Source organism: Taudactylus pleione, unplaced genomic scaffold (genome assembly GCF_031769625.1).
Source record: "Taudactylus pleione unplaced genomic scaffold, aTauple2 ptg001045l, whole genome shotgun sequence".
Classification (NCBI taxonomy): Eukaryota; Metazoa; Chordata; class Amphibia; order Anura; family Myobatrachidae; genus Taudactylus; species Taudactylus pleione.
The window spans coordinates 712,644-724,752 of record NW_028285446.1 but is presented as its reverse complement, the minus strand read 5'-3'; the positions used below and the strand labels follow the sequence as shown (position 1 = coordinate 724,752).

General features: G+C 48.3%; 1 long non-coding RNA gene across 1 annotated transcript in view; it reads right to left on the bottom strand.

Annotated features, from left to right (window-relative positions):
• Positions 1-2,082: 2,082 nt before the first annotated feature.
• LOC148453986 (uncharacterized) overlaps positions 2,083-12,109 on the bottom strand; it is a 53,526-nt gene continuing 43,499 nt past the window's right edge. Inside the window, exons 3-4 of the long non-coding RNA XR_015874854.1 lie at positions 2,485-2,619; positions 2,083-2,371 (exon numbers count right to left, since the gene is read on the bottom strand). This is a non-coding gene — a long non-coding RNA (uncharacterized LOC148453986). The remainder of the gene's footprint in view (positions 2,372-2,484; positions 2,620-12,109) is intronic.

The following is a 12,109-nucleotide window of genomic DNA, read 5'->3' as shown; positions in this document are numbered from 1 at the left end:
GTAATCTGCCCTAGATCCTTCTGCAGATGCTTCTCATCTTAAGTATGTCAGGAGAATTGAGTTGATCTTTAAGTTAGTAATCTGGGATTCCCGGACCAGCCCCGGTCTCAGTTGCACTATTATTCAGTGGCAGCCTTAATATGTAAGATAGCCACGTTCCACGAGATGCAAACATCCCCTAATATGCCACCAGCGCAGTCCGTGCCCCTCCAACTGGTAATACTGAGGGTGGTCAGTGACACTGGAAATTCCCTGCCTACCTCTATCATTCTCGCACACACACACGTACATCACATGTACTAATGGATCTGACGGACCCGCATGACTGTGTACTCTGTAATGTTCTATATGTCACAATGCAACAATACAGTACAACGTTATTCTATGGTAGAAACCACCCAATACAAACACAGACTGTGGCAGATTACAGGTATTTATCCTGCAGATACGGCCCGGGGCGAGCTGCCGCTGAACATGGGCTTTCCAGGTATCGTACACCCCAAGGTTCTGCTGGATGGGGTGGAAGGAGGGTTTGTGCCAGGATCATATGAATATAGTTCTATCATTCCAGCTACATTAGGTGCAAGATAAATAGAACCAAGAGCAAAATAAATAATACAATAATAAGGGAGTGGATGAGGGGAGGACTCTATGGGGCTCAACAACCAGACTGCGATCACCTAACTCTACTCCCCGCCAGTCTCTATGGGGCTCAACAACCAGACTGCGATCACCTAACTCTACTCCCCGCCAGTCTCTATGGGGCTCAACAACCAGACTGCGATCACCTCTCTACTCCCTGCCAGTCTCTATGGGGCTCAATAACCAGACTGCGATCACCTCTCTACTCCCCGCCAGTCTCTATGGGGCTCAACAACCAGACTGCGATCACCTAACTCTGCTCCCCGCCAGTCGCTATGGGGTAAAGGACCAGGTGAGAAGTATTGCATGTGTAATATCCTGCATTACGTCACTACACTGCATTGTGTACCCTATGCTATGTGAGGTTTATGGCCTATAGAGGAACAGGAACAGCCTCCGGTGACTGACACCAAGCCCTCACCTTCAGCCTTATACAGAGGACATCATCTTCTCTATATAGAATTTTTTTTAATTTCCGGCAGTCGGTTCTTGCAGTGGATGGACAGATGAATAGCCTTCCAGCCCAGATAAATCAGGATAATAGGAGACATGAGTCGGGGTGTGTACAAAACATGACAAAGTCTAATTCTCCTGTCAATCACAATGTCAGACCTTTAGTAGCTATACAGAAATGCCCTGCATTACATCAGTGTGATCGCACAGGAGGAACCATGCTTTAACGTTTATTTTATACGAATATATATATATATATATATATATATATATATTAGAAGGGGCTCTGCACTCACCATAATAACAAACAATAATAATAAACAGTGGGGTTTTGGTTCGTGAATTGGTTTTGGTTCATGCATTTAAGCTTGCAGCCCCCGTCAGAGGACCTCACTTTACTGCAAGTCTCTATTATATTGCTCAGAATTATAACATGGAAATAACTAACTATCACATTAGTGTTACACTCAGGGTGTGCTATCTGGCTTAAAGCTCACGGCAACTTTGCTTTTAAAGGCGAAGCAGTCACCAAGTTAGTTATTATGGTGAGTGCCCCTGTGATTTCTATTTACACAATGTGGTCACTTACCACGTTGCACCCCAAGTCTAGGAATGGTGAGTGCCGTGGATTAGTGCTTTATAGAGATAGATAGATATAGATATATAGAAAATACAAGGAGCTGGTATAGAGCGCCTACTGTGCTTATATAACTTATTATAAAGTGCTAACAATATAAAGTGATATCGTGCAATAAAAGTGCTAATGCCAGGATAGTAATATCAAATTATCATTATCCTCAAATATTTATGCAATTTATTATATATAAAGTATAACTTATAAAATAACAACGGTCTATATGACTAAAGTGCTATTGCAGAGATCCTTCAAGGATCATAAACTAAATTAACAATCATAACATTCCATAAACATGTGCAAAAAATGCATAAATAATTTAAAATGTGAATCAATAAAAGTGCAAAAATTCATTTAAAATAACATGAATTAGTTTTAATCAGACACAACAATAGATATCCTCCTACATGAAGGATAAATGACATAAAAACACATAAAACCAAGGACAAAAATGTGTATATATAAAAAAGGACTATAGATTTATCAGAATAAATAGGAATAAAAATCGTAGCTTATCTGATAAAAATGGCAAGTTCATGAATGGAAAGATAATAGCAGCCTCCAACGCGTTTCGTCCGTATCCTGGACTTCTTCAAGGGATATAGATATAGATATATATAAACACTGCAGGCTGGCAGCACTCTGAGAAGTGAAGACATAAGACAGTAGCAATGTAAATTCCAACATTTCAATGCATTAAACACATTTTACTCAGGGTGCTCACAACATAAAACAAACAGACTTATGTACCTTACCCTAAGAGCATGCAGTCCGGTCCCAGAGGTCCCGTCCAGTGATAACGAGACTTCGGAGGCACAGGTATAGCACAATAATATTATATAACGGACACACCGCTGATGCAATGCAGGGTACAAAATGTTATCACAGATCTGAAAAATAAGAATCATAATGCAACAATGCCACATAAGAGATATATATATATATATATATATATATAAAAATCCTATAAACCTACAATACCACAGTGCAAAAGTGAAAAATAAAATACCTAAAACATGAAGATGAGACATAACAATATACTAAAGAGTAAAGAGATACAACACACAATAATAAAAGAAAAGGACATAAACAGTGAAAAAAACACATCAGAAGTTAATAGCAGATCAGAAAAAATATATATAAAATTACATAATTCACAGAAATATACAACTACTCCAAAGAGAGTGTGTCCTGATGCTATTACATAATCCCAACCTGATACAAGGTTACAATAAATTCACACAATAAAACTAAATAAACCAGAAAAGTGTCTCAGTAGCGCCACCTCTGGTCAGTACAGGTGTGTGACAATGCTGGCAGAGTTCTGTGTGTGCCAGGCCCTGCTCCTCACTGCCTGATTGCTGCAGGGAAAGTGTCTCAGTAGCGCCACCTCTGGTCAGTACAGGTGTGTGACAATGCTGGCAGAGTTCTGTGTGTGCCAGGCCCTGCTCCTCACTGCCTGATTGCTGCAGGGAAAGTGTCTCAGTAGCGCCACCTCTGGTCAGTACCAGGTGTGTGACAATGCTGGCAGAGTTCTGTGTGTGCCAGGCCCTGCTCCTCACTGCCTGATTGCTGCAGGGAAAGTGTCTCAGTAGCGCCACCTCTGGTCAGTACAGGTGTGTGACAATGCTGGCAGAGTTCTGTGTGTGCCAGGCCCTGCTCCTCACTGCCTGATTGCTGCAGGGAAAGTGTCTCAGTAGCGCCACCTCTGGTCAGTACAGGTGTGTGACAATGCTGGCAGAGTTCTGTGTGTGCCAGGCCCTGCTCCTCACTGCCTGATTGCTGCAGGGAAAGTGTCTCAGTAGCGCCACCTCTGGTCAGTACCAGTGTGTGACAATGCTGGCAGAGTTCTGTGTGTGCCAGGCCCTGCTCCTCACTGCCTGATTGCTGCAGGGAAAGTGTCTCAGTAGCGCCACCTCTGGTCAGTACAGGTGTGTGACAATGCTGGCAGAGTTCTGTGTGTGCCAGGCCCTGCTCCTCACTGCCTGATTGCTGCAGGGAAAGTGTCTCAGTAGCGCCACCTCTGGTCAGTACCAGTGTGTGACAATGCTGGCAGAGTTCTGTGTGTGCCAGGCCCTGCTCCTCACTGCCTGATTGCTGCAGGGAAAGTGTCTCAGTAGCGCCACCTCTGGTCAGTACCAGTGTGTGACAATGCTGGCAGAGTTCTGTGTGTGCCAGGCCCTGCTCCTCACTGCCTGATTGCTGCAGGGAAAGTGTCTCAGTAGCGCCACCTCTGGTCAGTACAGGTGTGTGACAATGCTGGCAGAGTTCTGTGTGTGCCAGGCCCTGCTCCTCACTGCCTGATTGCTGCAGGGAAAGTGTCTCAGTAGCGCCACCTCTGGTCAGTACCAGTGTGTGACAATGCTGGCAGAGTTCTGTGTGTGCCAGGCCCTGCTCCTCACTGCCTGATTGCTGCAGGGAAAGTGTCTCAGTAGCGCCACCTATGGTCAGTACCAGTGTGTGACAATGCTGGCAGAGTTCTGTGTGTGCCAGGCCCTGCTCCTCACTGCCTGATTGCTGCAGGGAAAGTGTCTCAGTAGCGCCACCTCTGGTCAGTACCAGTGTGTGACAATCCTGGCAGAGTTCTGTGTGTGCCAGGCCCTGCTCCTCACTGCCTGATTGCTGCAGGGAAAGTGTCTCAGTAGCGCCACCTATGGTCAGTACAGGTGTGTGACAATGCTGGCAGAGTTCTGTGTGTGCCAGGCCCTGCTCCTCACTGCCTGATTGCTGCAGGGAAAGTGTCTCAGTAGCGCCACCTATGGTCAGTACAGGTGTGTGACAATGCTGGCAGAGTTCTGTGTGTGCCAGGCCCTGCTCCTCACTGCCTGATTGCTGCAGGGAAAGTGTCTCAGTAGCGCCACCTATGGTCAGTACAGGTGTGTGACAATGCTGGCAGAGTTCTGTGTGTGCCAGGCCCTGCTCCTCGCTGCCTGATTGCTGCTGACAGATGACTATTGATCTGGCGACAGTTTATCTCCATCTCCCAATTCCAATAACCGGCAGATAGGGAAGATGAGAAAGATGTAGCTCTTGTTTCCTCCAACTTGTTCTCTTGGAGAGATTTATTTCATTCTGTGAAATGCCCTTTATAAATATTAGTGGAAGGGGTAAAGGTGTAGGTGCCACGTGTTTAGCTTATCACAAATACATAGGGTAAACAGGAGTATTTCCATCGTGTTCAGTATATACAGTATTATATATATAATTGGTGCTACAAACCAGTAGTTACATCATAACATCTCAGTATTTTTTTTATAACTGGTGGGCAAAGAAATGCAGCCGGGATCAGGGGGGGCTGCTAATTATAATTATCCCCCAAATTCTTTATGTCATCTAGAACATTTATTAGAGTTTGCCTCAGTCCCACAAGCACAATGTAGAGCTTTAATTACAGGGAGGTCATTCATTTCTTTCACGGTTTTCATCTGGCATTTACCAATACATGGTACAATTATCAATATCAATGATTTATATCTATTAATCCATAGTTCTGTTTCCTATTCTTCTAATCCTAGGTTAGCCCAGCCTCAGCCCAGAAACCTTGTAGGTAGCAATAATCCCTACCTGAACCTGTAATTAGCAATCACATTAATTACCTGGATCAATCACCCAACTGTGAAAATGACTAGTTGCAACTACATTCATTGCAGGAAAGGAAAGACGTCCAGCACCTCCCCCTGAACGCAATGCCACAGCTTGGACGCTCCCTGTGTACGCAATGCCACAGCTTGTACGCTCCCCCTGAACGCAATGCCACAGCTTGGACGCTCCCCGTGTACGCAATGCCACAGCTTGGACGCTCCCCGTGTACGCAATGCCACAGCTTGTACGCTCCCCCTGAACGCAATGCCACAGCTTGGACGCTCCCCCTGAACGCAATGCCACAGCTTGGACGCTCCCCGTGTACGCAATGCCACAGCTTGGACGCTCCCCCTGAACGCAATGCTACAGCTTGGACGCTCCCCCTGAACGCAATGCCACAGCTTGGACGCTACCCCTGAATGCAATGCCACAGCTTGGACGCTCCCCATGTATGCAATGCCACAGCTTGGACGCTCCCCCTGAACGCAATGCCACAGCTTGGACGCTCCCCCTGAACGCAATGCCACAGCTTGGACGCTCCCCCTGAACGCAATGCCACAGCTTGGATGCTCCCCCTGAACGCAATGCCACAGCTTGGATGCTCCCCCTGAACGCAATGCCACAGCTTGGACGCTCCCCCTGAACGCAATGCCACAGCTTGGACGCTCCCCCTGAACGCAATGCCACAGCTTGGACGCTCCCCGTGTACGCAATGCCACAGCTTGGACGCTCCCCGTGTACGCAATGCCACAGCTTGGACGCTCCCCGTGTACGCAATGCCACAGCTTGGATGCTACCCATGTATGCAATGCCACAGCTTGGACGCTCCCCGTGTATGCAATGCCACAGCTTGGACGCTCCCTGTGTATGCAATGCCACAGCTTAGACGCTCCCTGTGTATGCAATGCCACAGCTTGGACGCTCCCTGTGTATGCAATGCCACAGCTTGGATGCTCCCCATGTATGCAATGCCACAGCTTGGAAGTTCCCAGTGTATGCAATGCCACAGCTTGGACGCTCCCCATGTATGCAATGCCACAGCTTGGAAGTTCCCAGTGTATGCAATTCCACAGCTTGGACGCTCTCTGTGTACGCAATGCCACAGCTTGGACGCTCCCCGTGTACGCAATGCCACAGATTGGACGCTCCCCGTGTACGCAATGCCACAGCTTGGACTTTACCCGTGTACGCAATGCCACAGATTGGACGCTCCCCATGTACGCAATGCCACAGCTTGGAAGTTCCCAGTGTATGCAATTCCACAGCTTGGATGCTACCCATGTATGCAATGCCACGGCTTGGACGCTCTCTGTGTACGCAACGCCACAGCTTGGAAGTTCCCAGTGTATGCAATGCCATAGCTTGGATGCTCCCATGTATGCAATGCCACGGCTTGGACGCTCTCTGTGTACGCAATGCCACGGCTTGGACGCTCCCCGTGTACGCAATGCCACAGCTTGGATGCTACCCGTGTATGCAATGCCACAGCTTGGACGCTCCCAGTGTATGCAGTGCCACATTTAGGATGCTCCCCGCATAAGCAAAGCCACCTGTACCCCCGATATAATAAAATGGCACCTGCCCTTGTCCCACAATTACATAGACCCGAAGAAAATACTTCCTCTTCAATGGAGACTGAATAGCAGAAGTCATACTTATGCCCCTTTTACACTGCTGCGATAACCCAGGTTATTGCTGGGTCTACCCGGGTCGCAGCTCAGTGTAAAAGGGTCAATCCAGGTCAAGTGACCTCGCAATCCAACCCAGGGAGCTACCAGGGTTGGACCTAGGTTGGACCTGGGTAATGGCGCAGTGTAACCGGTGCAGCCCGAGTTATACGACCTGAGTTATGCCTAAAATGAGCTGATTGGTGGTTGTGGTGCAGTCACCTTCCACTTTTTATGACCTCACAAGTTTAGCAGGGCAGATCCAGGTTCAGTGTGAATGTGGCTGAGCTGAGAGTACCCCAGATCGATGGTGCTGTGTAAACGGGGTCTGACCTGGGTTGGAACCATGGAGCTCATTCAGAGCCGCTCGCTAGATGCATTTGCTCGCTCCCAGCTATGCAAATCCAGCGCACGCCCAGCAAGGCAGGCGATCGGACGGCAAGGCATTAGCACACCAACTATGCATGCTGCCTCCACCATCGTCTCACCATACGTGCCGTCTCCACCATCGTCTCACCATACGTGCCATCTCAACCATCGTCTCACCATGCATGCTGCCTCCACCATCGTCTCACCATGCATGCTGCCTCCACCATCGTCTCACCATGCACGCCGTCTCCACCATCGTCTCACCATATGTGCCATCTCCACCATCGTCTCACCATACGTGCCGTCTCTTATATCGTCTCACCATACGTGCAGTCTCAACCATCGTCTCACCATGCATGCTGCCTCCACCATCGTCTCACCATACATGCCGTCTCAACCATCATCTCACCATGCGTGCCACCTCCACCATCGTCTCACCATACGTGCCATCTCAACCATCGTCTCACCATGCATGCTGCCTCCACCATCGTCTCACCATGCACGCAGTCTCCACCATCGTCTCACCATATGTGCCATCTCCACCATCGTCTCACCATACGTGCCGTCTCTTATATCGTCTCACCATACGTGCCGTCTCAACCATCGTCTCACCATGCATGCTGCCTCCACCATCGTCTCACCATACATGCCGTCTCAACCATCATCTCACCATGCGTGCCACCTCCACCATCGTCTCACCATACATGCCGTCTCACCATACGTGCCACCATCCACCAATGATGTAACCTGTCCTGAATTCATCTCTTGCCCATTACTGCTATGTGGGGAGCACAGTGGGAGTGTGTGGGTGTCCTCCATGTACTGGTAGGATAACTTGCCAAAGGCTGTCAGAACATGCTGGGATTTGTAGTTTCACAACAGCTGCAGAACCACTAGTTGCCTTCTTTTGATTTATGGTATTTACAAGAAAAGTTGAAGGAATCTGGCGTATTAGAGTTTTAAACATTGCCCCCTATTAATGATGGCAGCTTCAGAGACTGGCAGGGAGTGCTGGGACTTGTGGTTACACAATACATACTGCATCATCCACAGACAACATCTTATTTTCTTTTAAATATCACCTAAAATTCAAATCTAAAAAGAAAATGACGGCTTTGGAAGAATGAAAAATAAGTCGATGGCGTGGGGTGTACAGAGAATTATTTCCAAGATTTCCACTCACAAAAAAAACCTCTGAAATTTCTGACTATTTCTCAGAAAAGACAAAACCATTTTCCTGGGGATCAATTTAACCTCCAGAAAGTCGACTCCTTTCAAGCTATAATCCATCATATTTCCCCATCTCCAATCTCCCTGTGTCGGAGCATTTTAGTTTAGCGATGAATTATTCTGCAGGGAGCATGGAGGGTCCTTCCTTGGAGCCGAGATGAGGGAGTTACCCTACCGCCCGGTGGGTCACATAGTATTAGGCGGAGGAGCGACAGAGGCCCCAACAAACGTGCCCCCATATTGGCAGTTGTTGTGTTGGGCTCATCTGTCAAAAAGGCCCTGTAATCAATCACCCGGTGATCAATATACGCTTTATGCATTCATCATCCCCTTAAAAAGACTATTAGAATGTAGCTGTCTGTAACAGCAAAGAACAAAGGAGGGTAAATAATGTACAAGTATGCAGGAAGGGAACGTGGGGGAGACCGTACAAATTCAGCATCATTAACACCTGGACCCATTTATACTGCAGTGAAATTATGAAAAGGAAAAAAAAGAAAAGTTTGCGAGATATTCATATTGTAAAACACAGCGAGTGCGTGGGTGGGGGGCTCGGGGAGAAGATCTCCGGAGCTGCTGATTGGTCTGTCACTTTGATTTGTGGTCTCCTCTGCCAAGATAATGGGTATATCTAACAGCTGGGCACATGGAAGCCGCCAGGAAATGTATTGTGGAGAATGGCTGCAGCCATGCAGATTAGTCTGTTGCAGAAGACCGGGGACTTGCTCATAAAGAGACGGGAGAGCTGAAAATAGTTTTGTTCTACTGTTTTTGGTAATTTGTGTGTGTGGCTTGCGCGTGTCCTACACATGGCGAAAACTACTCTTCCCCTTACCAGCCCTGCCCCGTGCAGAAAGCCAATGGCCACCCGTCCCAACCTGCCGGTAGTTATATAGTGAGGAAATGGTCTTATCTACAGTTATCCTACAGAAAGATACAATACATCCCGTAATAACTTGTAATTGTACATATATTTCTGCTGCACCATGGGCTATTTACTAAGTATTTATTTCTTGCTCTGAGCTAACCAGCATTCCACTATCTCCATGTATTGGTTGTCTGATGCTTTCTCACTTTTCGCAACACACTCTATATTTACTCACTGCTGCCTAGAGAGAGCCAGATCCCAGAGTGCTGTATAGTCACTCACTGCTGCCTAGAGAGCCAGATCCGAGAGTGCTGTATAGTCACTCACTGCTCCCTAGAGAGAGCCAGATCCCAGAGTGCTGTATAGTCACTCACTGCTGCCTAGAGATCCAGATCCGAGAGTGCTGTATAGTCACTCACTGCTCCCTAGAGAGAGCCAGATCCCAGAGTGCTGTATAGTCACTCACTGCTGCCTAGAGAGAGCCAGATCCGAGAGTGCTGTATAGTCACTCACTGCTGCCTAGAGAGCCAGATCCGAGAGTGCTGTATAGTCACTCACTGCTCCCTAGAGAGCGCCAGATCCCAGAGTGCTGTATAGTCACTCACTGCTGCCTAGAGAGAGCCAGATCCCAGAGTGCTGTATAGTCACTCACTGCTGCCTAGAGAGAGCCAGATCCCAGAGTGCTGTATAGTCACTCGCTGCTGCCTAGAGAGAGCCAGATCCCAGAGCGCTGTATAGTCACTCACTGCTGCCTAGAGAGTCCGCAGAGTGCCGTATAATCACACACTGCTGCCTAGAGTGTGAGAGCCCGCAGAGTGCTGTATAATCACACACTGCTGCCTAGAGAGTGTGAGAGCCCGCAGAGTGCTGTATAATCACACACTGCTGCCTAGAGAGTGTGAGAGCCCGCAGAGTGCCGTATAATCACACACTGCTGCCTAGAGAGTGTGAGAGCCCGCAGAGTGCCGTATAATCACACACTGCTGCCTAGAGAGTGTGAGAGCCCGCAGAGTGCCGTATAGTCACACACTGCTGCCTAGAGAGTGTGAGAGCCCGCAGAGTGCCGTATAATCACTCACTGCTGCCTAGAGAGTGTGAGAGCCCGCAGAGTGCCGTATAATCACACACTGCTGCCTAGAGAGTGAGAGAGCCCGCAGAGTGCCGTATAGTCACACACTGCTGCCTAGAGAGTGTGAGAGCCCGCAGAGTGCCGTATAGTCACACACTGCTGCCTAGAGAGTGTGAGAGCTCGCAGAGTGCCGTATAATCACACACTGCTGCCTAGAGAGTGTGAGAGCCCGCAGAGTGCCGTATAATCACACACTGCTGCCTAGAGAGTGAGAGAGCCCGCAGAGTGCCGTATAGTCACACACTGCTGCCTAGAGAGTGAGAGAGCCCGCAGAGTGCCGTATAATCACACACTGCTGCCTAGAGAGTGTGAGAGCCCGCAGAGTGCTGTATAGTCACACACTGCTGCCTAGAGAGTGAGAGAGCCCGCAGAGTGCCGTATAATCACATACTGCTGCCTAGAGAGTGTGAGAGCCCGCAGAGTGCCGTATAGTCACACACTGCTACCTAGAGAGTGTGAGAGCCCGCAGAGTGCCGTATAGTCACACACTGCTGCCTAGAGAGTGTGAGAGCCCGCAGAGTGCCGTATAGTCACACACTGCTGCCTAGAATTGGAAGATTAGGCTGTGCTCTTAGTTTCACCACCATTAGTGTTTCACAAAAGGAGAAAAGCGAACATGTAATCTTTGTATAAGTACCATTTCCCACCTTGTGACATATTTCTTTAAGACTTCCATATACTAATTAACTGGAGGCATCTAATGCATTTTGCAGCCGTCCAGCCAGTTTGACAAATGACACGTCTGCTGCCGAATATGCAGAGAGAAAATTAAATAGCTGAATATGCATAACAGCAAAATGAGCACAGGGTACTTATAGGGGGGGGGGTCTTATCCTACAGCAGAAATTCAATATTCTCCACTGATCAGCAAAGGAAAATTATCACTTAGAAAATGAATGTTTCATATTTTCCAGCAAACAAAGGAGAGTAAGTCCTGCATGTGATATTCAGTGACTGTAATAACGCTGCAGCGTTCCAGAGACCCCCTGTGAGCAGCAGCACTCCGGCTCCTGGACCGCGCACACTCTCTATACATTTAGAAAGAAACGTTGCGTCTTTATTAGGTAAACGTGACGATGATACATTTGGAGATGATACAGATATAGAGTCGGATGCAGAAGAGTCTGTGGCCCTGATTCAGACCCGCTCACTAGCGCATTGTGCTCGCAAGCAGGTAGACATCCGGGCAGTGCGCACATGCCGCGTGCGCAAGCCCCGTAGCGAGAGAGAAATTATCTCACTACAAATGGGGCGGCTGTTGATGTTGATAGACAGCTCGCCCCTATTTTGTAGGTGGGGAGGGGGGGTGGCTACACAAACATAGGCGTTCCCGAAGGAACACCTGCCGTTTGGGGGCGGCACTACGTGATGTCAGTGGTGAGCTTCTGGCTCTATTAGAGATCCTACCACAAGGGTCTCGTCGCAAGCCCGATGGTCGAGACAATCGCGACCATCACCTGGTCACCCAAAGCTTAGCGAGCGGCCAGGAGGCCGGACAAAAAAAAAGAAAAAGCAGCCGCCCTGATTCAAAGCGA